The sequence below is a fragment of the Alligator mississippiensis genome, chromosome 16 (assembly GCF_030867095.1).
Source record: "Alligator mississippiensis isolate rAllMis1 chromosome 16, rAllMis1, whole genome shotgun sequence".
NCBI lineage: Eukaryota > Metazoa > Chordata > Crocodylia > Alligatoridae > Alligator > Alligator mississippiensis.
This window is the reverse complement of record NC_081839.1, coordinates 34,023,871-34,046,989: the sequence shown is the minus strand read 5'-3', so window position 1 is coordinate 34,046,989 and position 23,119 is coordinate 34,023,871. Positions and strand designations below refer to the sequence as shown.

The window sequence follows — 23,119 nt, the reverse complement described above, 5'->3', positions numbered from 1 at the left end:
TGGAGAGCCTGCCTCAGTGCCTGGCCCAGTCGCTAAGGAAAGGCACGACTGCAGCTGCCCGGGCAATGAGCCCCAGCTGCAGGCACCACCAAGCAAACCCCAGTCACAGACAGGGCAGCAGTGATCGCATGAGGCCCAGTGGTGCCTGCATGTGAGATGGGGCTTCTCCCTCGTGGAGAGGCAGCCCATTGCATGAAGGGCCCCCCGAGGGAGCCGAGGCCAGGAGCTGGGCTGGCTCTGCAGTTGGAGCACTGCATGCCCCCAGTTTGCCTGGTTCAGGGTGTCCCCTCCTTGGAGACTGGGGGGAAATGCAAAGTGGGCTGAGCTTCCCCCAGGTTGTGAGGGCAGGTTTGCAGGCACTGCGGGTCTGGGTCCTCTCCTCCCTTCTGCACCCCTGTCCTGTCCCCGTGGGGACCCTCAGCAGGATGCAGGGCTCAGTGTGGGTCACTGTGTGCAGCTTGGACTCCCACGTGCCTAAAAGTGCCATAAACCCTCCTGGGACACCTCTGGGAGGCAGGGAAGTGCCATTATGCCCACCTTGCAGTCAGGAGAGGAAATGACTTGCCCAAGGTCATGCAGAGAGTCAGTGGCATAGCTGTGCATCTCCCTCCTGCAGCCCCAGCTCTTTCCCCACAAGAGACCCCTCTCTCTCGAGCCTCTGGTAGTGAGCTCCCGTGGGTGGACGCTCCTGTGGGTAGTGACACAATCACCTGATCTGGTTTGCCCAGATGCTCCGGGATTGATCTCTCTGCACATCACTCAGGCTGGGGATGCAATGCTGTATTATTCATCCTAAAGCACCACAGCCCTCAAAAGCCTTGCATTTTGCAGCTTGCTGGACACAAGCCCCCACGGGTAGATGGCTTGCCCTGTGGAGCAGAGATCGTGGGCGTTTGACATGTCCTTAGTTTCCCAGAATGAACCTTTTTGGGGGTGACCCCCCTTCCTGCTCTGCTGGTGGATAAAGCAAAGCAGCCACCCCTTCCCTGTGCAATCACCTGGCTGCCGGCCAATGCTATCCTAGGGGCCTGGTCCCTTCTGGAGCAAAAAGCCTCTCCTGATAGGGCACGCTGTCCTCTTCCCTGGTTGGAAACAACAGCAGATGTCTGCCTACACCCCGTGCCTGGGAAAACACATGGCAAGGAAGTGCTGTGCGGGTCTGTGCGATATTTTGCAGTCAGTCCCAGCCGCCGCCTGCCATGATCCAAGATCCATTGACTCAGAGAGGACTGGCTGGCAGTGCAAAATCCCCAGCCAGCTTGTTCCCGCAGCTTGGCGCAGGCCGGAGGTGCGCTGTGCACGGAGGCACCTGATGGCTGCCGTGCTGCCTGCGACGGGGGCGTTGCGCCCCGCGCAAGAGCTATTTATCTTGGGAGAAACAGAGGAATATTTTGTATCTTTGACAAAGCAGCACTTTACGGGCGCTTGACACTTTATTAACTAATCTCTGGTACTTGAGTAATTTATTATGTTTAAGCTGGTGCCATCAAGTCTCTCAGCAGTGTCCGTGTGCGCCGGGAAATAAATTAAAGACTGTCCAGAGATACTTGGCTCATCGCTGTGATTGCTGGGCTGGCGTGATGGAGGGCTAAGGTTCTCTCCTCCTGCAAATTGGAAATTAGGAATTAATAAGACAGCAGGCCAAAGAGCCCTGCAAGCTTCATTTGGGGGAGAGAAGTGGGGGAGACGAGGCAGGGGGAGAGACGGCTTGTGCAAAAGCTCCCTGGCATAACGATGCCGGTGTGGGGCTAGGCGGGGTCCAGGAGCTGTAGCCCTGGGCTGGGGGAAACGCTTGGTGTGGAAAGCTGCTTCCCAAGCTAAACCCATGCTGGTATTTAAAATGAGTAAAAGGGGAGATGCAGGTAATTATAGGCCTGTCAGCCTGACATCAAACCTGGGAAAAATAATGGAATAGCTGATACGGGACTCAATTAATAAAGAATTAGCAGAGGGTAATATAATCAATGCCAATCAAACGGGGGGGGGGGCAGAGAATGGATCTTGTCACATGAACGTGATTTCTTTTTGATGCGCCGGCATGTTTGCTCGGCCCAGGTAACCGCGTTGGTGGAGCCTGCTTAGACCGCTGCACCGCCCTCGCCTCGCTAGCGCGCTGCCTTTGGATGACAGCGCGGGAATGAGATGAAATCAAGGCACCGCATTAAACAAATTAAAAACTGGTTAACGGAGAGGGCCCCCACTGTAATTGTCAACGCGGAGCCGGCGTCGCGTGGGCGCGTTTCTGTGGAGGTCCTGCAGGGATCAGCGCGTGGCGCTCCGCTATTAACAGTTTTATCAATGACCTGGAAGGAAGCATTGCATCGTTAACGATAAAGTACGCAGATAGCCCTGAGGTTGGGAGAGCGGGGGCGATGGAAAGGGAGAAGTCACCGCTACAGAGCAAATGTCATTGTGCCCGGCTGGACACGGTGATGCCGCAGAAAGTCACAGAGCTAGTGCCACGCTCGTGGGACGCAGAAGGGACTGGGGGTCACAGCTAAGACAGGCAGCCAGGGCAGGGCTTTGGCCAAAGCTTTCAAGGTGGCTCTGGAAACAGAAGTAGGGCAGGACGACCTGATTGCCTCTGTACAGGGACAGCATTTATTTTTTTTCAGCCACTATTCAAGAAGGCGGCTGATTTTTTGGAGCGGGTGCAGAGAACAGGCACTAGCTTGAGTCCAGGATTGGAAAACTTGCCATCCTATGAAAGGGTTGGGAGTGCGGGATGCTGAGCGGATGAAAGGGCAGGTGAAGGGGTGCCCGGCCTGGTCTGCGCTTGTGCGCCCGGTGGGGGCTCTGCGGTCCCGCTGGCAAAGGCAGGACAGCACGTCGTGGCTGGACGTTGAAGCCAGACAACCGGCCTAGCCATGCAGCTTTTGAACTGGGAGGGGAATGTCCTGTTCCAGCAGCTGCCCATGGGATGCATTGGATTCTCCATTGCAGCGCTCTGAAACTCAGGGTTGGGAGTTTCTCTGAAAAAGCTGCTCTCACTGCAAGAAGCATAATGCAGGGAGGAGAGGCGCGTGGCCTGTGTGACACCTCGGTCAGATGAGATGGCCACGGTGGTCTTTGCTAGACTTTTAATCCAGGCCCAAGTGCTTCCAGGAGCTCTGGACAGCACGGGAACGAAGCCGTGGTGGGAATGGCTTGGGGGGACGGGACCGATTCAGGCGTGGTGCTGAGCAGGGAGGTTGGCGAGCGGTGGGGACCTCAGCTAGGATGCAGCAGGGGAGGCTCTACCTGGGGCTAAGCTGACTCTCCACCAAATAGTCCTTCTGGCTAACCTGGGTAGCGCCAGGGAGCATTTCCAGGCCATCCATGCCCGTGCCAGCCATGCCCAGTGATGGATGCTGTTGCGTCTGGATGAGGAATGGGGGATGCATGAAGGCAGGATTGTCCTCCTCTGCTTTCTCTCGGCCCCATGCAAGCCAGAAGTCAAACACTTTTGGTCCCCGACTTGTGCGAGGGTGGCATGAGGTCCGGGGAAGATGTTCCTCATGCCTGGGAGGAAAAATGACCTCACCTGTATCTCAGCCCAGAGTTATGGGGCTGGCCGGTCCCTAGTCCTGATCCCACGTCCCCCCACCCATGCACTGCGGGGGCCAGCATAAGAGAAACCTGCCCATGAGCCGTGCCTCCACGCCAGCCCGCGGTGTTGGGGCACGCGTGCTCCCCTTCCACTAGAAACAGTCTGGGGCCGGTAGCCCTGGCACCCTCGCCACCCACCTCCACCTTCCCCCGGGGCCTATCAGCAGGGGGTCTCCTGGCTGCTGGACCCTGCCAGCTGCCGTCTGCCCTGTCTTCCTCGCATTCCCGGGGCAGTTCCCACTCTCATCCATGGCCTCTTTGTCCAGGCATGTAGACATCTATCCATAGAGGGCCAGAGTCTGTCCTCCCCTCCTCTCTACTACCATGCAGGCGGCACAAAAGGGCCAGGAAGCAGCTGGGTTTGGCCAGCCGATAACTCTCCCAGCCTAAGGGAGCTCCCAGAGGGGTGTCGCAAGTCCTCCACCTCCCCTGCTGCTTCCACCCTGCCTGGGATGGGAAGCACCCACTGGATGATGGATATCCCTTGGGGACCACTGCTATCTGGTGCAAGCTAGAGCGGCTGCCAGGCTGCTGTGCCCTACGCCAGTGTTGGCACAGGGAAGCCCAGACAAGCATGGAGATGTCCCTATATCCCCGCCTTTCCTTGTGGGGGTGCACAACGGGCTCCAAGCCAGAAGTGCAATTAAGGGAGTGAGGCTGAGACACTGCTCTCAACCCTGGAAAAGCCAAGCAGCCCACCAGGACACCAAGACAAATTCCTCCTGATCCCTGCCTTTTGCTTGGAGGAGCGGGTTGAGCCGGGGATGATGCGGAGGTGCTTCGAGTCTTACCGGCAGCCACTGATCTGCGGCTTTCTCCAGAGCTGCAGAGAGGCCTCTACGGCGCCGACCCCGGAGCAGGGTTATTTATTTATTCGCGGCCAGGCGCTGGGGCCAGGGGGACCTTGAATTCGGTTTCTCAAGCCTCGGCAGCCTGCCCCTCCCAGCAGGATGGGCACGTGTGGGGAGACGTTTCGTGAGAATGATCTCCCGGAGCGTCTAAGTCAGGGGCCTTGAACCTCACTTTCCATTTTCTTGTTACCTCTGATCCATTAAAGACTGGTCTGAGAAGGTGGGAAATCAATAGGCTGCAATCTATCTGCAAAAGGGGAGTGGAGGGGAAGGGGACAAGATGCTTAACCAGCTGCAGGCTACCAGGAAGGTCCTGTGCCGGGGTCCCCGTGAAAACCCCCGCTGCCTGGGATCTTCTAGCAGCTCCTTGCTGAGCAGTGCCCCTGGGGACCTACCTCACCGGATCCTCTGCCTGAGCTGGCATCTCTTGCACTGATTCCATGCACGGCTGCAGAAACCTGCCAGCTCCTCTCCCTTTGCAGGGGGCGCGAAGGTCTGTGCCTGATTTGCACCCCAGAGGCGCCCTGCCTGGAAGTGTGCGGCTGTGCAACCTCCTTGCAAACTGCAGGAAACCTCAGAGAGGTGCAGGGCTCCAGGGGTGCGGGGTCACGTCCTGGGTCTGGCAGTGATTGTGTGTGTGACATCAAGGCCATTGCAGCCTTCTCCGTGCCTCGGTCCCCACAATGTAGAACAGCAAGGCTGGTGCAGCCTTTACCTACGCCTTGCCCATCAGATTGCAGGCTCTTTGGGGCAGAGGCTGTCCCATCACTTTGTGTCTCACTCAACGGGGCCTTGATCTCCGCACGATTGCTGCTGCTGATTAGGACTTGCCGGTTCCAGGTGGGTGCAATTGGCCCAGGAAAGGCTGCAAAGACAATGAAGTTTTAAAGCACTTTTGATAACAACAACGAACTCTTAAACTGTCACATCTGTTACCGTTTCCGTAGCAACTCAAAATTACTTATTTTTTGGGGGGGAGAGAAACAAACCCTCATGCTCGAGATGCTCTGCTTCTGCCTGAGCTGGTGGTGGGCTGTGACAGTTGTTTTCCTCCTCGGTGAGCCATGGGTGGTGTGAACGCATGGGCAGACTCAAAGGATAATTAAAACATGTACCGTTTAACAAACCACAACAATTGAAACTTTAATTACTCAGCCCAAGTCTGACTTCCCCCTCCTCTCCATGTTGCCCAACTCAAGAAAGGAATGGGGAAGGGGAGGGGTGGTGGGGGGTGGCGAACAGAGGGTGAAACCTGATTGCATTTATTAAGGCAAGACAAAAACTCAGTGCTGTAATAATAATTAAATTAATTATAAAAGCAATTTGCTTTTGAAAATTTGATTTGACAGCTTACGAGCTGCTGCACCGATCCAACAGCACGGGCTTAAAATAGTCAGGCGGCAAACCCACCCAGAAGAGTCATCAGCTAGTTTTAATGAGATGCCAGGGCTGGTAAACACAGCTCCAGCACACGCGCTCATTGGACTTGACTTCTGCCGATGGGCGGGCGAGCGGAGTAACGTGCCGAGCCATGGTGGGAAGCAAAGGCCTGATGTTCAGAGGGCGGCATCGGCCCCGCAGAGCAGGGAGGGCAGGAGCTGGGTGCTAGCACCCTGCTCTGCAAGGGACGGTCGACTGGATGGAGCTTGACTTCTTTTCCCCGGTCTGCTGCAGATTTGCTGAAGCTCAGGCTTCATAACGGGGTGTGAAATCCCAGGAGAGCCAAGGCGCAGGTCGGTTTTATCCCACTGCAGCCAGCTAGCAGGAGGCCTCAGCTAGGTACCCAGAGGCAGAAACTGCAGCTCCACGAAGCTGAGCATGATCATCCATGGATGATGCTGGGCAAGTCAGCTTCCTTCTCCAGGCTGCCGGTGATCCCTTGTCATGGCTGAACATGCCCTGGCACAGCAGAGCCTATAGGTAGCCAGGAAGGCCTTGCTCCTTCCAGCTTTCTGGCAAGGGGGAGCAGACACTTAGACCCCCAAAATGAAGATGCTCAAAAACTTTGGACCACGTATTGTACCTACTCATCGCTCACCTGCCATGATCCAGGTGGAAGGCTCTGCTGTGCTGCATGGGGGGAGATGCCTGTGCTTTTTTGCTCACGACACAGACCAAGATGTTTCGAGGCAGATTTCCCCATGGTGGGAGCAGCCATGCGAGTCTGGCACGCCGGTCTGCCTGGCACTGTCTGGGCACGTCGGGAGTTCATTTCACAGCATCTCGGGCTACTAGAAGCATCTCGGATTTTCACGCCTTTGCTGTTGCATGTGTGAGTGCGAGAGAGACCGAGCGAGATTTCATCTCCGCCTGCCGTGCACGCAGCTTCCGTCTCGGGACTGAAACCATAGAAATGTGCAAAAGGGAGCTCTGCATCTGCCGACGCAGGAGTCTGGGGGAGGCCGAGGAGCTGTTTAGCGCAGGGACTTGCTCGAAACTGGAGCGGGGACCTGCAAGCCCAGTACACGGGGCTCACGCAGGACTCCCATGCCCTCCCCCTCAGCAGTGAGCCCTCCAGCCAGGATGGCAGGCTCCAAGGGACCGCCAGTGAGGAGCGGGACTGAGGATTACCACAATGGATGTGCCCCCCCATCACCAGTGGGATGGGTGTGTTAGCATCTCACAAACCAGGAAGCACACGCGTGCATGCATGCACACTTGACCACCTCTGCATGCAGCACGGACACAGTCGATAGGACACAAGACAGGAGCTGCGAAGAGGGGCGTCCAGCTGGGCTAAGACGAGCGTGGCTCCTGCTGGCTTTGCTGGAGAGAGGATGCCGGCGAGCGGTCGGTCAAGGGCTGTAGCTGGGCCAGCAGATCAAGTTTAGCGGCTTCATGTTAGGGGCAGGTGAGGTCCGTGCTTTTGATAGCCAGGGGCCTCTTGCGATATCTGGCTTCAGGTCACAACCAGACTGCTAAACTTGGAGCTTCGATGGAGCTGGTGTGCGTACGGGTTTTGCAGGCCTGGGCTCAACTCCCTCCAAAACCCTGGGACAGGGAGTGCAGCAGGGAAGGGAGGACCCAGAACCAAGTACTTCATTAAACCAAACCCAGCTCCAAGAGCTGTCTGTAATTATAATATAATATAATATAATATAATATAATATAGCTATTATTGATCTGCCCCATGCCCCCTTTTTACCCCAGTAGACTTGAGGTATCAATACTATTATCTCTATTGTGGTGGTATCCCTAGCAGAGGTTTCATCTGCATTGTGCCGGGCACGCAGACTGGCATGCAGACCGAGGAAGAGACGGTCCTGGCTTCAAAGGGTTTCTGGGGTATCTGCTTGTCTCCCAGGCAGCTCTCATCTCACCGCCTCCCCATCCTTCACTGTGCTGAGTCTCCTGTTACAGGGGGGAAAAGCCCCTTTTTTTCCCATTCAAGGAGCAGATATAAGGCCAGTGGCTTCGGTGGCCGATTGCACTGCAGGAGTAAGTAGTGATTACTTTGCAGCCCCCTCTTTCAGCTGCAACTTGTTTGTAGCCGCTGCTTATTGGAAGGCCTGGGAGTAATGAAGAAAAGCCCTGTCCAGAGCCCGCTGCCATTAGTGGAAAAATACCCGCGGAGCCGCCAGGCCTTGGAGCCAGCCCAAGGTCTGCAGAGGCCAGAGCAGGAGCTGAATGCAAGGGAGATGGAGACTCATTGTAAAATGTATTCCCGGCACATAAAGCTTGCGCTCGGCTCTACCTGCGGGGGTTACTGTCCTTGGCATCCCTCCCCATCTCCTTGCTACAGCTGGCTGGAAGATGGCTTTGGGACGTAGTTGAGCACCCCAAAAATCAATGAAAGAAGCAAAGGCGGTGGGGGAGGGCCCCGAAATGAGGTGAAACAGAGCCAGGCACCTTTCAGCAGAGGTTTGGATGGGCTGAAAATCCAGTTTCTCACTGAAGCAAAGTCTTTTTTTCCAAGCTGTCTGACCAGTCTCCCCCCCGCACCCCCGGCAGGCTCCGCGGCACAAATTGCCCGTTCTCCTTTCATCAGCGTGTTGTTCTAATCACTGGGCGGCATGTCCATCACCCGGCACGATTGGGATGATTTTGACGGTGTTTTTTGCAGACAGGCAAAGGGGTGAGTGCCTGGCAGCGCTGCCTTGATGCCGAACACGCGACGAGGAGCTGTCATTCCACCGTGGGGGGTTTTTCCCCCCCTTGCCCTCTTACACCGGCATCCCATTTCCATTTAAAGGGGGAAAAATTGCAGCTGAAATGTTTGATAATTACCTGAGGCATTGTTCCCAAATTGCCTCTGATTGCCGCGCTGGGGCTGCTGGGGCTGTGTTCTTACAACCTGCTGGGCCGTATTTTGCAATTTTTGATTTTTTTTTTTTAATGACGGAAGTTGGTTATTGCCATGCAAAGTAGGTCAGAGCCTCCGCCAAGTGCTTGTTGAGCCCCCAGCTCTGTGAAGCAGGGAAGCACCGTGCCCCTGTGCTGCCTCGCTCTGCCCCCACCCAGCTTCTTTCTCCAAAGGCGCGCTGACATCCAGCGACTTCAAACCACCGGGTCTGAGCAGCAAATTATAAGTTAAATTATCAATAATGCCCAGCTTTCCCAAGGCTCTGCCTATTACGCCAGACTTGGAGACACTCGCCCAGTCTGTCTCTGCATCCAGGCCGATGCAGTCATTATGTCTACAGGGTGCCTGGCTGCATTGATCGTCTTGAAAAATGCATGAGCTTGCTCCCTTGTCAAGCGGTGTCTGAAGCAGGAGAGGCTTTGGCAAGACTGCAGCAGTCCTGAGCATGGGCTGCAGTCTCGGTAGCACTGAAGGTGCCTGGCCTGGAAGAAAGGGGCTCGAGAGAGCAGGATTACTGCAGCAGCGTGCTCTATCCAGAGTGCCGTAGCGTCGCAGCACCTCCACCAAAGCCCCGGCAGCGGTTATGATTCTACAGAAGAGCGGGTTTGCATCGACACAGATGTAAGCTGGCTTTTAATTGGCGGTCTGGTGCATGGGTACCTGGAGACTGAGCCGATGAGCACAGCGTAGAGAGGATGTATTGCAACAGAGAGAGGAAAGACGCGGCAGTGGATAAGCGGGGAGAGCTCAGGTTTGTATGGTGATAGGTGCTGGGGTATTTATAGGGTAGGAATCATTGATTGCACCGACCACTCTGACATCCTGCATAGTTAAGTGTGTGGGGTGAGCACTTCTCTTCTCTGTTTTGTTATATAACTCCATCCAGAAGAAGCTTGTTTTTCCTCCATGTAATCCATCAGGCCCTGATTGTCAGGCTCACAGGGTGCTTTCAAGGATACAGAGCTTCCACCTTGCTTCCCAAAGGACCGTGACCTGTGCTCCCCACCACAATAGCACATCTGACTGAGCTGGAGCATGAGTGCAGTGCGAGACGGCGTGACTCACCACCGTACAACAGAGGAAAAGGAGAATTGAGTCCAATGAAAACTAGAAGGGGAACTTTGCAAAGCGGTGGAATGATTTAATTTGGTTTATTGGCCCCAGTCGTCTGGAAGAATTCCTCTCGCAGGCCCTAATAAGCCATGCCGAGCCTTCACCACCAAGGTCGGGGCCTCTACTGCTTGAGCTAAAGCAATGACATTGGTATGGTTAGCTGCAGCAGTAGGCTCTTATCTTCTACTTGACCAGTCATTGGAGCAGGGCATGAGAGATGCAGCCAGCACTTGGAGCACTGCCATTGGACCTTTAATGAGCACCGAAGGTTGGAAACTTACCCCCAAAAGAAGGTTTAATGCTGTATCTCCCAAGCGTGGGCTCGGAGAGAGGGGATGGAGCTCATGGGGGTGTTCAAGAGGGAGCCAGCAGCTTCCTATTGCTTTTCCTTAAGTTAAAATGAAGACATCTGAAAATTGCTGCCTACGCAATTCATGCAGTGCAGCCCTGGCGCTGCGGGTTTCCACACAGGTGTGACGTATGGCGCCGAGCGTGCCCGAGAGAAGCCGGGGTGAGAGCCATCCATCAGGCACAAAAGCAAAGAAGTCACATTTCAGCTCAGTCATTTTTAATAATTTATGGTTTTCACTTGGTTTCCAGAGGGTTATTACCTCACTTAATATCATTTACAAATTACACATGATCCCATTAATCCTGGGAAAGTGAGGAGATGTCTGGGAGATGCTGAAAAATCAAACTTTATGGTATAAATGGGAATTTATGGACCTGGGCTGGCTGCGGGCGCAGCAGGCCCTACGGTAAGGTGCATGCGGTACCCACCTGTGATCATCACCTGTCCTCCAGTGAGACTTAGAGGGCTGTGGTTGAGATCAGGGCCTGAGATAATCCTCAATCCCAATAAACACGTTCAAAATAGATAAACTGATTGGAGGGAAGGGATTTCCTCCCAGCCCCCTCCAGCCTGAGCAAAGCCAGCATATCCCTGACTATCCTTCTTCCTCTGGCCAGTGCAGAGCTGGGGAGTGGACCAAGGGGTGCGGGGCAGGGACCTGGCACGGAGGTCTGTCCATCTCGAAGGTCCCCAGGGCCTGTGATGGCCTGTGGGAGGCAAAAGCATCATGTCTGGGCCTGGAAAGGGGCAGCCCTGCACTTTGCTAGCTGTTCTTGATGGACATCGGCAGACACTGGAGCAAAGCCCAACAACGTGGGCCGTGGTTTATCGCCTCCCTAGCGCCTGCAGGCCGCAGGCATCTCGGAGCACACCTGGCCGTCGTGCTCCTGCTGCAGCCGGGCGGCTGTCTGCATTGCACATGCACGCACTGCATGGAGGGCTTGGTGCTAATTAGCCCACCCCGGGGCCTCCTGGTCAAGGCTGTCCCCCTAGGTGCAGCTAATGACTGCGAGGAGGCAGACGGGGCGCAGCAGTGGAGCCGAGCAGGTCTGGAGCTGTTTGCTTTCGCACCTCTCTGTCGCTCTCCCTCCCGCCTCTCACGCTTCCCCTCACGAGAGAGGAGCACAATAGAAGTGTGAATAAACCTGCCTTCCCCAGCCAGCCCCTCGTCGCTTCAGCCTGACAACCTGCGTGCCGCAGCAGCCCAGGCCGGAGCCCCTCGCTCCCGCCCAACAGGAGACCTGGATTCAGCAGCAGGTGTGCATCTGCATGGGCTCCTCCACTTGAATCACCCCAGTCCTGCAGAGCCCCCCGACCCTACGGCAGGATCCAGCCCTGCTTCTGCCTCCGCTTGCTCCACCGTGCACCCCCTCTTTGGCCCCCATCCGATCCACTGCAGCAGCCTCCAGCCCTCCAGGGTCAGTGCACACTTGTTGCTTTGATGGTGGCGCCAAGCTGCTGCTGGTCCCACAGCCCTGCCATTGCCAAACCAGCACGAACATCCCTTTGCTGCAGTGGGCGGCTGGACCCCTCCCGGCCCCAACTGGCTTTTTTTGTTTTTAATTATTATTTGTTTTTCTTCCCTTTTTTTCTGCAATTTCCTTGAGAAAGAGAGAGAACGAAGCAAGCCCTTTCCCATCCCCTCCTCCTCATTAACTCTGCATCCCAGGCGAGCTTCGGATAGTGCAATTTCCTTTGTGTTACTGGTGGCATAATAATCTTCACCATGGCAACACAGTATGGGTTCCCAGGCACCGGGACTGGCAAGGGCCTGCCAAGATTTCTGCAGGAAGGACGGGATGCGCGGGGAGGAGAGGGCCGGGGTGGAGCCGGGTCGGGGGAAGACCCCACACCTGCACCTTGAGGGACGCTTTAATAGGAGCTGGGGGGCTTGCAGGTCTCCTGACACTGCCTTCGGGCAGAGACACGCAGAGCTGACCCTGCAAGCTGCTGTTTCTAGCAAACCTGGAGGAAAGCAGCCTAATAACTCCTGTGAGGGTAGGGTAGGATGGGTTTTTATTAGGAAGGGGTGGTGGGGGGGATGTTGCAAGCCAGAAATTTACCCACTCCCCAGCTGGGGTGATCACGGCTCATGCTCCCCAGTTGCAGCTGAAGGGAATGAACCCCAAAGGCTTGGGGCTCGGCAGCATGGGCATCCCTCAAGCTGGGGCTGAGCCTTGCATTCGCAACACTGGGTACCCGACTGCCAGGGGCATGGGGAGGGGGCTCTGGCAAGCCCGAAAATGACTGCAGGCGTGAGCCTGCCTGGCTGGTCTGAGTGCGGTCCGGTTAACTACACGTTAGCTTCCCCATGCCCCCCCTGCCAGCCATTCCCGCACCACGCTGCCATCTCATTGCAGCTGGGAAGGAACCTGTTGTAATTTCCAGTTAGAGATTACACTGGGGAAGGGATGCTAATGATCCTCCGTGCCACTTCCTACAGCACTCCTTAATTATCCTTCTCGCAAGGTTCAGACACAAGCAAGCCTCTGCAGAGAAAACAGCCCTTTGTTATCTAATAACGCACAGAGAGCAGAGATTTGCATACAGCCAAAGGAGCAGAGCGAACCCGAGGAGAACGACTCCCTCTGAACACCACGGGAGCATTTGATGAAATAACTCACCCCGGCCCAGCACCCAGCTCCGAGCTCTCCCTTCCCTCCGCGACAAGCGGGCCTTGCACGTGTCCCGCTCGGAAAAGAACAGCGCTTTTAACCCTGCCGAGTCTCTCCGTCCTATAAAAATCAGGTTTATGCATTGCCTTTCACGCTGCGGCACCTGGCAATGGCCTGACACAAATAAGTGCATCAGGCGTGTGGGTGGGGATGGGGAAAAATGAAAGAACAAGGAGCAGTGGGCTCCAGTTGCAGCAAGGGAGGTTTAGGTTGGATATTAGGAAAAACTTTCTCACCAGGAGGATGGTGAAGCACCGAAGAGGTGGTGCAATCTCCATCCTTGTAGGTTTTTAAGCCCCGGTTAGACGAAGCCTTGGCTGGGACGATGTAGTTGGGGCTGGTCCTGCTTGGAGCAGGAGGTTGGACTAGATGTGACCTCCTGAGCTCCCTTCAACCCTTGTTTTCTATGAGTCTAAGAGCATCCGTTTTAACAATGGACCACCTCCCTCATCCCACCACTGCCAGCATCTCTGGGGTGAGATGTAGCAGCTGATGAGCAGCTCGCAGTACTGCACAACCAAGTAAAGGCAGAAAACCCATGCAGCTTCCAATTGAAACCCTGGGGGGGTGGGTTGGTCAGGAAGAAAATGGACGGCCGAGCAGGTGGGACTAGGTGGTCAGCAAGGGCCCTGTGCCCCCTCCCGTGCAGGAGGCAGGAGGGAGAGAGGGCTTGAAGCAGACATCAGCTCCGAAGCTGTGCATACCTGTTTGCTTGAAGCAGGACGGAAGTAGGTTGGAAGTTAAGTGGAAATGTTTTGATACGAGTAAATGCACATTGTCTGCAGTAAATACACAGAGTATATTACTGGACTCCATAGAAAGGGCCAGTCTTATCTGCAAACAGATTATTTTTAAGTGAAAGACAGTGGCAGCTGCTTAAATGCATTGACTTGTTGAGAACATATAGATTTGGATACAAATGCAACAGAGCGCTATCACTTAGGTGTCTCAGCCCGTCCACCCAGAGTAGCTATTGATTTTAGTTGATATGCATTGATTCCAAGAAAACTGCCCTGCTTTGAAAATGAACTTCCAGTAATTTCAGGGAAAATGCAATGTGCTGTCTCCCTTGTTTTGTTAAACGTGCCGCGCGCGTTTGAAATACAGAAGCAAAGCCAAACAAATAGCTCGGAGGGAATTAAAATGCATTGATTCTCAGGGTGGGAATAATGGCCTCCGTTAAAAGCTTTTGGAGACATTAATGTACACTGCTTTGAGTAAAGATTTCCCTCTGGTCTGCTGCCCCCCACCCCTTCCCCCCACACTTGCTGGGGGCTACAATGAATAGGTTTTGGTGCCCAGGCAGCCCTGCTGTTTGGAAAGGCCGCGGGGTCCGGCCCTGGTGCGATAGCAAATATATCGTGGCTGTGGATGGGGATGGTTTTAAAATCAAAAGCATTTGGTTATATAGCCTCACCTCAAGTATTTCACTGGACATGGCACTGCTTCCAGTTACCCCTGTTTATCTGGATCCTTTGCTTATTGAATATGGGGTGCATTTCTTGTAATTTTTGGTTTTTCCCAGCACCTGATGCACCTCCCAGTGTTTAAGGGACGTGCATCTCGAGGAGGTGAGCGGCAGCTCGGGCTGCACCAGGCAAAAGCCACCCGGACTCGGTGCTTGCAGACATGCACATGAATCTGCTCCGTCACGTCGGTCTCCCACCGGCTGGGACGGATTCAACCCAATACACGTGCCCCCGTTCTCCCATCCAGGGGGATTTTATTTATTTATTTATTTGGGGGTTTTTGTGCTCCTGTAATTAGCAGCAATAAGCCGCTGATCAAGTGTTTTTCTTAACAGCCCTCCTGCTGTGGTTCCCAGTAGACACTCAGCCCACGGCTATGGGAAGCTTTTTCCTTGAGTATCTACTACCACTCTCACCATCACAGCACAATGGTGTAGGCTGCCTCGTCCTGTTGGCACACTGAACACAGACGATGCACGCCAGCCCCCGTGCCGGTGCAGACACACTCAGCGGGTGCGTTCGGGGGTCTGGGTGCACGGGACCCTTCAGTTATGGAACAGCTTGCCCCAGTGGTAGACTCAGACCTGAGTGCGTGAGTTATTGCTGTTGGTCTCATCTGCTTACTGCTGTTACAAATGGCAGCAATATGTCCAACACCACAGTGGACGAAGCAGCAAGATGGAGAAAGGGGGAAAAAAGTAAGAAGAAGAAAAGAAAAGTCAAGCTGGGGTCTCAGCATCAGGGAGAGGAGAGAGGGCTTGGGAGCGAGTTCTTCCCATCGTCCAGCTCAGGACATCCTTGCCCACCTCTCCCGGGCGATGTTCCCACGTGCTATGGGACCCGTCTGCTTGGCGAGAGACCAAGCTTTGTCCCTTTGCAGCCATGGCCCTGGGCAAGCCCTTTACGCCGCGCTCTGAGCATGCACCATCAGGGCCCTGGCATGTCCGGATGCACCTCCACGTGCTGCAGGAAGCCATTTTAATTGCCCGGGAACAGTGGGTAATTCGGTAGCGCGTCTCGGCTGGCCTGACCTAACAGGGCTGCTCCGTTTAGATCAACCGGCAGCAAGCCCGCTGGGAGACCAAGTCATAGCTCCTCCGGCAAGTCCTCACTGTTAATTAATGGTAGTAATTGGCACGCAGCCTGCTTATTTAAAGAAATGAGGCCAATGTGGCGGCCTCTGCAATGCATGGTGGTAATTAGAGATGCACCGGGCTATTCTGAAGTCGTTGGCAGTGCAGAGACAAGGACAGTGCTGTGCTCTCCTGGCCTGGGCCTGCTGTGCTCACGGCAGCACCCAGGCTTGAAAGCCCCTCTCTTGACCCCAGACCTGTGCCCCGCAGAGCTCCAGATCGGGTGGTGCATGGGGGAGAGAGGATGAGGAGGGCCTCCAGTTGCCATTCATTTGTTTGGAGTTGTAGGGGTGCTGATGGAAATACAGGACCAGGACCAGGCAGGGACTTCTACTCGAGAGTCACGAGCTGCATCGCCAACCGGCAGAGCTTAGCGTGAGCTGGTCCCGCCAGCCTGCTTTGCAGCCTTGTACCCTGCCTGGAGCCTAGCAATGGGCAAGAGGCTGCCAGGGCAAGCCTCTCCCAGCAAACAAGACCGAAGTGGAGGAGGGTGGGATGAGGACGGGGAGACTGGAGCTACATGGAGGGACGCAGGGCTATGGGGATGGAGGGGCTGGAGTGGATCAGTGGTGCATGATCCCACAACAGACCTAGGGATATGCGCATGGCGCCTCTGTGATCTGCTCCATCCGGGCAGAAATAGAAAACAACGATAATTTAATGGAAAAAGGAGCTGGCATTTTGAAGTGCGCTCTTTGGCAGAGCCCCAGAAGAATTCACGCAGCAGCATCACGGCGGTCGTCTCTCCACGGGTGTCATGGCGTGGCTCGGGGACGCAGCTCGGAGCCTCCAGCCCGCGTTTCTGTCAGGCCCTTGGACCTAACTTCGTTAAAGTCGTCTTTGCAGTTTAATTTCTGAACGTCGTCTGGAGCGACACGAAAATTAGATCTAATAATGAATGATTACAACTTTCAAGTTAAGTCTAGTTGGTTGACTAATCAATTTGGTTAAGTGAAAATCCATAGCAAATGAGTCAGCCGCAGTACAACATTTCTCCATCCAATTTAAATTAAAATCACCAACCATAATAATTTCACAATTACTCTGTGAGGATGCACCAGGGACTTGACCCTTGAGAAGGAAAATTTCAAGGACTGCAGAAGATGCACCATGAGGGTGAGGGACGGCGCTGAGAGCACAGGCCGGGGGGCTGGAGGGGTGCGGAGGGCACGGCGCAGGGCAGCGAGGGGAGGGTGGGAGACGCCTGGTCAGCAACACAGATATCTCCGGGATCTGTAACGGCCCCAGAAGCGCCTTGTCCGGTGCCTCAATTAAGCATCATCGTTAGAGTGAGGTCCAGGCTCTGCTTGAATTTAATTGACACCTAAAGAAACCTCGCCCTCTTTGGCTTTCAGAGGAAGCCACATCGCGGAAGGAAATTTCCTCTTGGAAAAGCTGCTTCCTGTGGGAACGATGCTTTGGGTGCTGCACCCACGGGTGTTTCTGAAGGGCAACAGATGGTGCGAACGTCCCTCCTAGGAAACTCGGGCAATGGGCGTAGAGAGAGACGGGAACATTGTGGCCTGGGGGCTGGGAAGATGGTTTGCAAATAGCTCTCCGCTGCGCTCGCTTGCTCAAGCCCCAGACCCGTGGAGTGGCTTCCATCTCTGATGCATCCCTATCGATCGGCCACCCTTATGCATAATTCATCCCAGTGCCAAAGTTTCCAAAGAATCAAACCTCAGCTCTGCCTGTCCCCTCCCTACAGCCCCTCAGCATAAATCCCACCTGTCAGAGGCTCAGCCATTATTTATAAAGAAGGAGCAAAGGAGTAGGAGAGGGGAGTCCAGTCCTCTGGATCAATTTGTAATTTTTCTTTTTTTGCTGTGGCGGGAGGGTGAGGGATGTGAGCATTAAATCCCCGGGAAAGTCGCCTGTGCAGCAGTCTTTAGTAGCCTGAATTATTTATTTGCGTGCGGTGGTGCTACACACCAAACCATGCAAAAAAGCACTGCAGTCCACTCCCGAGGAGGACAGCGTTTGACTGGGGGCTCCGGGTTTCCAGTGAGGGTCGGTGGGTCCCATTCCAGACTGGGAGCCTTCTTGCCCCGTCTCCCTCTGTGCTCCTGGAGAAGTCGCTGCCTCGCTCCGTGCACGGAGGGCAGGGAGGGGTTGGGGCTTTGAGGCCTGATCACTTCTTATTTATTTTATTATGTGCTTCTGAGATGCCTCTTGAATATGAGGAGCGCTGTGGGAACCCAGCTCTCAGCCCGGGTATTATGCACTGCGTGGGATGCGTTCGCGACTGGCCGGGGGTGTGTAAGGGACACGAGTACGTGCCTTGCAGCACAGGAGCTCAGCTTATGGCTCAGGACGGGCTTGACAAGCTCACGTCTAGGGAACGCCAGCATCCTGGGACGTGTCATCGGGGAGGCAAGGGGAGGCTTGCAGCTGAGGAAGGAGCAGAGCTCGCGTCTCACTGCAGTAGGGGAAGCATCTTGATTTGAATAGGCAGAATAGGCTGACCTCAGTCTTAGGGAGGAGGAAAAAACCTGAAGTCCCCAGCCCTGATTTCCACCTGTCTGGAGCGTGCCTTGGAGGGAATCGGCTCCTGGCAAGGGGCATGTCTTGCGAGAACGGCGTGGGGCTGGCGTGCACGCTCCTGCAGCCCGGCCTCTGTCTTCAGCACGGGACCCCCGAGCAGGCTGCTGGTGCCAAAGGAGCACGGAGAATGGGTCGCCAACTCCACGCTTCTCCGGCACCATCGAAATGTCTTGGAGCACTTTTTTGCAGTTTCTCAGTTGGTCTAATAAAAAGTATCATCTCCGAACCAAGAGTGCTAGAGTTTTGCATTTCTTTGTGTCTCAGACCTACACCGCTACCAAATACACCCTTGGAGCCCTCGAGTGCACAGATGCCGGAGGAGTCTGGTGCGGGTGCTTAGACAGAGTATGGCCCCATGGGCACTAGCAGCCTTAGAGGAGGGCAAACTGGGCAACTGCCCACAGCCCCGCACTTTTGGGGACCACAACATTTTGCAACAATTTTTTTGGGGGGGGTGAAGTTTTTGCAAGGAAGTGGCTCTGTTTGCATTTTAACACTCGACTATTTACCTAATTCCCCCAAAGAATATTAAAAAGATCCACGATACAATTGTGGTGGGTTCATATTTACCTGGGTACCTCTAAGGGGCCCCTAATGACTCTCTTGCCCAGGGCCCAACAACCCTAAGGTCACCACTGCCTACGGGGAGGTGGGCAGATAACTGCCCAGGGGTTTTCCATCCGTTTCCCACTGACCTGCACCTCCGCCCCCATGTACGCACGGTGCAGGCGGAGGGGTCCAGTGCACGTGGGAGCTCGCCTCCCACCGGGGCAGGACTCTGATCGGCCACTGGAAAACCCACGTACTCCTAGTCATGCCCTTAGATCAGCCTTCAGCCATGCACAGCCCTGCTTGGCCCCACACAGAGCCTCACAAGCGTTCACCAAGCCCCCTTCCCGCCTGTCATTTACCTGGCTAACGTTTCCCAGATGATTGCAGCCCGCGTGCTGCACGGCCAGCACCCCGGTTTCATACACATCAAAGGGGTTCACTCCAGCTCTCTTTAGGCTCGCCGAAAAATATCACCATCCACCTTCCAAGCCTGGAGGCACGTCCTCATCCGCACCCCGGTTCCTCCGTGCCCCTTTCAAGCCAGACCCCGGATCAGATAAAACTTCTTCCTAATAAATAATAAAATAAATGGCCTTTTCCCCCCCTCTCATTTCTAAAAGAGCTTTCTGTCTGATGGAGGAGAAGCCTTTTGACACATGTTTGATAAGAGGTGAGGGATGGCTGGCAAGCCAAGGGAGGTGTATTTAACACAGCAGACACAACGGGCGCTTTGGTCGCAGTCGCTGAAGAGCGAGCGTTCACAAGTTTCAGAACAAACGTCTCTTTAGTTCACTTTTGTTGGGCTCCGGGGCGGCTACGTTTTATTTGCGTTCGGTGCGAGTGTCAGATATACCTTCCGCCCCTGGAAGGAAGCTCCTCCAGGCCTTCAGAAATCAAACAGCCAGGAAACATCCTGTTCTTCAGGGGTGAAAGAAGATGGGGTGACCACCTTCGAAACCTTCTGGTAATGAAGAAGTGCTCAAGGTGCGAACCTGTGGGTCCAGCTCCTCCAACCATCCTGTGGCACGCAGTGCCAATGCCATGAGCAGATGCACCCCGGGCAAAAGTTTGGCCCTGGCTCGTGGGGGACAGATCTCCCCAGGTGAGTGCTTCTCCTTTTCTATGACCGGGGGCTTCACAGCTAGCTAAACCTCGTGCACCGCAAATCGCTCCTTGCTGTGGAAGGGACGGCGCTGTCTTAGCACATCTGTGCATCGCGGGGAGCGTCTGGTGATGGCCTTCACTTCACGGGGACCCAGACAATGCTGCTGGGCAGAATTTAGGTGGCTCATGTTGGAGGGCCTGGTAAAAAAGGCCAACATTGGCAAGTAGCTGCAAGGTCCCTCTTCTTCTTGCATGAGTACCGTGCCTGCCTCCGGATGGAGGACTCCAGATCTTCGTGGCCAGGTCTATCTTCCTCAGGATTTCTGTGAGAAGGAGAGCGAGGTGCACGGGAGGAAGATCATTGACGATGCATAATGCCTGGCAGAGTGGCAAAGACACCCATGTGTTTAAATTTCAACGGGCCCTTGCTTTTCTGCTGCACTCATTTTAATGTGGAGTGGACAGACGGACCCACAGATGCAAAATGGTGTGTCCAATTAAAAACTTTTGCTGCCAAGTGGTTGTAAACTCTGACAAAAGCTTTCTTCACTTTAGTGACACGTGTGTGTGTGTGTGTGATTATCACACCGGGTCCAGTTCCATTGGTTCAGACTAATCTTGGGAGGATACAGTCAGTCCCTGCACAAAACGTTGTCATCTGTTAAACGGAGATTATTTAATTATCCTAAAAGCCACAATTTGGTAGGAAGCAGCTGCCAGTCTGTATCTCGTCCTCGAAGAGAGACCCCATCTCACTAGTTAACATCTAATAATATCATATACTTATATAGCGCCGTTCGTCTGGCTTCTCATGCTAAAGCAAGCCGGATGCAGGCTCTCTGCCCTTATCTCCAACGTGCTCCAGGGGCTCGGTTTTGCCTTCAGCTCCAGGATGACGACTGTAGTCAACAGCTCCACTCCTGGGGCACAACTGAGCTGTCCCTGGCAAAGATAAAGCTTGTTTGTTTAAGAGACAGATCTTCGACTGTGGCTGGTAAAAGATAATGGAGTGAAGAACTGTCTTCAGCGTGACCACCTTCGAGCCCAAGAGGGAGGGAGCACTTCTGTAGCCTCGCCTTCACCACGTGAACACGCTCACGCACAAAGTGCACGGGATGTAAAATGCATCCATAACACATTAAGTTAATAGACAGTCACATCATTTTCTCCTTGGAGAGAGAGAGACAGTCACACATGGCAGCAGCTAGTCATGTGGCTTGCTTGACAGATGTTAAGGAATATTTCAAGACAACTGTGTTAATTTTATAAATGCAATATGCATCTTTGTGGGCTGATTAGTAATGGTGCGCCTGGCCAAATGGTAAGGTAACGAGTGTTTCCTGCAGAAACAACAGGGAATAATTAATGAAAATCCCCAACACTCAGGCCTCCGACGGTCAGATAGTTCATAGGCTCCTGGACTGGAAAGGGCCAAAGGATTGTAAAACAGGCTGGAGGGCTTCATCCACTTCCTTTGAGCCCGATCACCTAAATGGGTCTTCCCAAAAGCCACGTGCAGTCGTGGTGCAAGGACAAAAAGACAAGGAGACTCCACCACTGCTAACGACACACGTGCCTCACCTCCAGTTGGAGGTGGCTTTATTTCTAATTCATTTAGCTTTCAGTTCCTGCTGTTGGTTCCTGTCCTGCCTGCCTTCTGCGAGGTTAAAGCACCCGGTAGCATCTCCCTGTGAAGTGGTTTACCTGCTGCGATCGAGTCATCCCTTCATCAGTCTTGCTTCTTCATCCCTCTTGCTGCTACCAGTCCTGTCCCCGCTGGAGACTCCATCCTCCGCACCTTCCACAGAGACCCCGAGAGCATCTCGGCATCACGGGAAAAGTCTGGTGAAGGCCTCCACTTCGCAGGCCTGCGTCTGGTTCTCAAATGACACTGCTGGGCAGAAATTGTTGGAGGGCCTGGCAAAGAAGGGTGGCATTGGCAAGGAGCTACAAGGTCCCTCTTTCTCCTGGACGAGGACCGTGCCTGCTCCCTGCCTCCGCATGGCTTTGGAGCATGAAGGCTCTGTTTTTGTTCACTTTTTTAGCCTCAACTAAAAAGCAGATCTCAAACCCAGTCATGGCATAGTCGGATAGCATGAGCTGCAGTGTCGAAAGATGCATTATGAATGCAAGGTGTAGGGAATAGAAATTATTAAACTCGCAGATAGCAACAGAGCTTCCTTTGTGCGCGGTGGAGATGGGAAATTATGCTGAAGCAATGCATTGCAAATCACCCAAAGAAAGGCAGAGAAGGGGCCTTTTATCCTCCAGGCCCTGAAGTTTTTCCGGTAGCTTTGTATGCAGAGGCATCCTTCAGGGAAGAAAGAGAAGCCAGCAATTTCGTGGCAGATTGGCAGGCTGTCCAGTGCCAATAAAGATATTTGTTTTTTCATAGAAGTGCTCACAGACTGAAATCTCGCTCTTGCGTTTTCCATTACAGAGGAAAATGAAACTTGGAATGCTTTCTCCATTAGCACTGCTTAGCCTCCGAGTGACGGCGGTGCTCGAGCAACTTGAAAGGAGAAGCACTCTGCTCCCGCAGGAAACCAGAGCAGACTTGCTGCGCGGAGCGTGTCTAGGATCCTGGGGAAGTGGGGTCCTTCATGGGATCGGGGCGTCGCGGGGCTGAGCCCCGCAGCTGCACCTAGCCAGAGACCGCCCCGGGGAGGTTGCAGCCCAGTGGGAGAAACTAGAGGGAGGGGAGGAAAAATAAGGCAACCCAATGTCTCGGGGTCCTGGGGAGCGACAGAGCGGGGAACAGAAGGGTTGTGTGGCAATCTGTGCCCCAAATACGCCCGTGTGACAGGAGCCCGGCTCGGCCTGTTGCACCGAACGTGCCCGTCGCACCACGCGGCTCATGACCATCAAGTGAGATACAGGCTGGAATCGCCCGGCCAGGCCCCCGAGGCAGCTTGAGGACACGTCCACTCATAAAAGAGATCCTTTGCACCCCAGCCCGCAAAGCACCCCCCTGGCAGAGAGCTCAGCTGCTTCCCTCTACTACCAGTTGCTGCCCCTTGCCAGCCTGTCTGGTGTGAGGACTATGCAATGCTGCAGGCTCTCAAATCCCACGGGTCTAAACAGTGGCTTTGTCGTAGTGACTCTGGTGCATCCACGGGTGAAAACCAAGCTCTGCAGATTGCAGCATGTTGCAAGCTCCAAGAGGATCCAGCTCCCACAGTGCAGAAAACCAAGCAAGCCAGCATGAGGGCTGAGCCTTGGGAGGGCATGGGCACCCAAGATCCTATGCATTGCATTGTATAGAGGTGTGCATGGGCATGGGTACCTGTCCTGCCAGCATAAATACCTCACACGCTATCCTCATTCCCCAGGAGCATGACGTGCAGATGCTTTGGCATCTCGTTTGTGATCCAGGAGAGGCATTCCTCACCTGACAGAGGTCCTGCCAGCTGGAGGTGATTGGCACTGAAACAC

General features: G+C 54.4%; 1 long non-coding RNA gene across 1 annotated transcript; it reads right to left on the bottom strand.

The window, feature by feature from the left end:
• Nucleotides 1-1,390: 1,390 nt before the first annotated feature.
• On the bottom strand, nt 1,391-21,583 carry LOC109281451 (uncharacterized). Its single transcript, XR_002088106.2, has 3 exons — nt 18,940-21,583; nt 4,835-5,304; nt 1,391-1,604 (listed from the first exon to the last, which is right to left on the bottom strand). It is a non-coding gene; the product is annotated as an uncharacterized LOC109281451 (long non-coding RNA).
• Nucleotides 21,584-23,119: the final 1,536 nt, after the last annotated feature.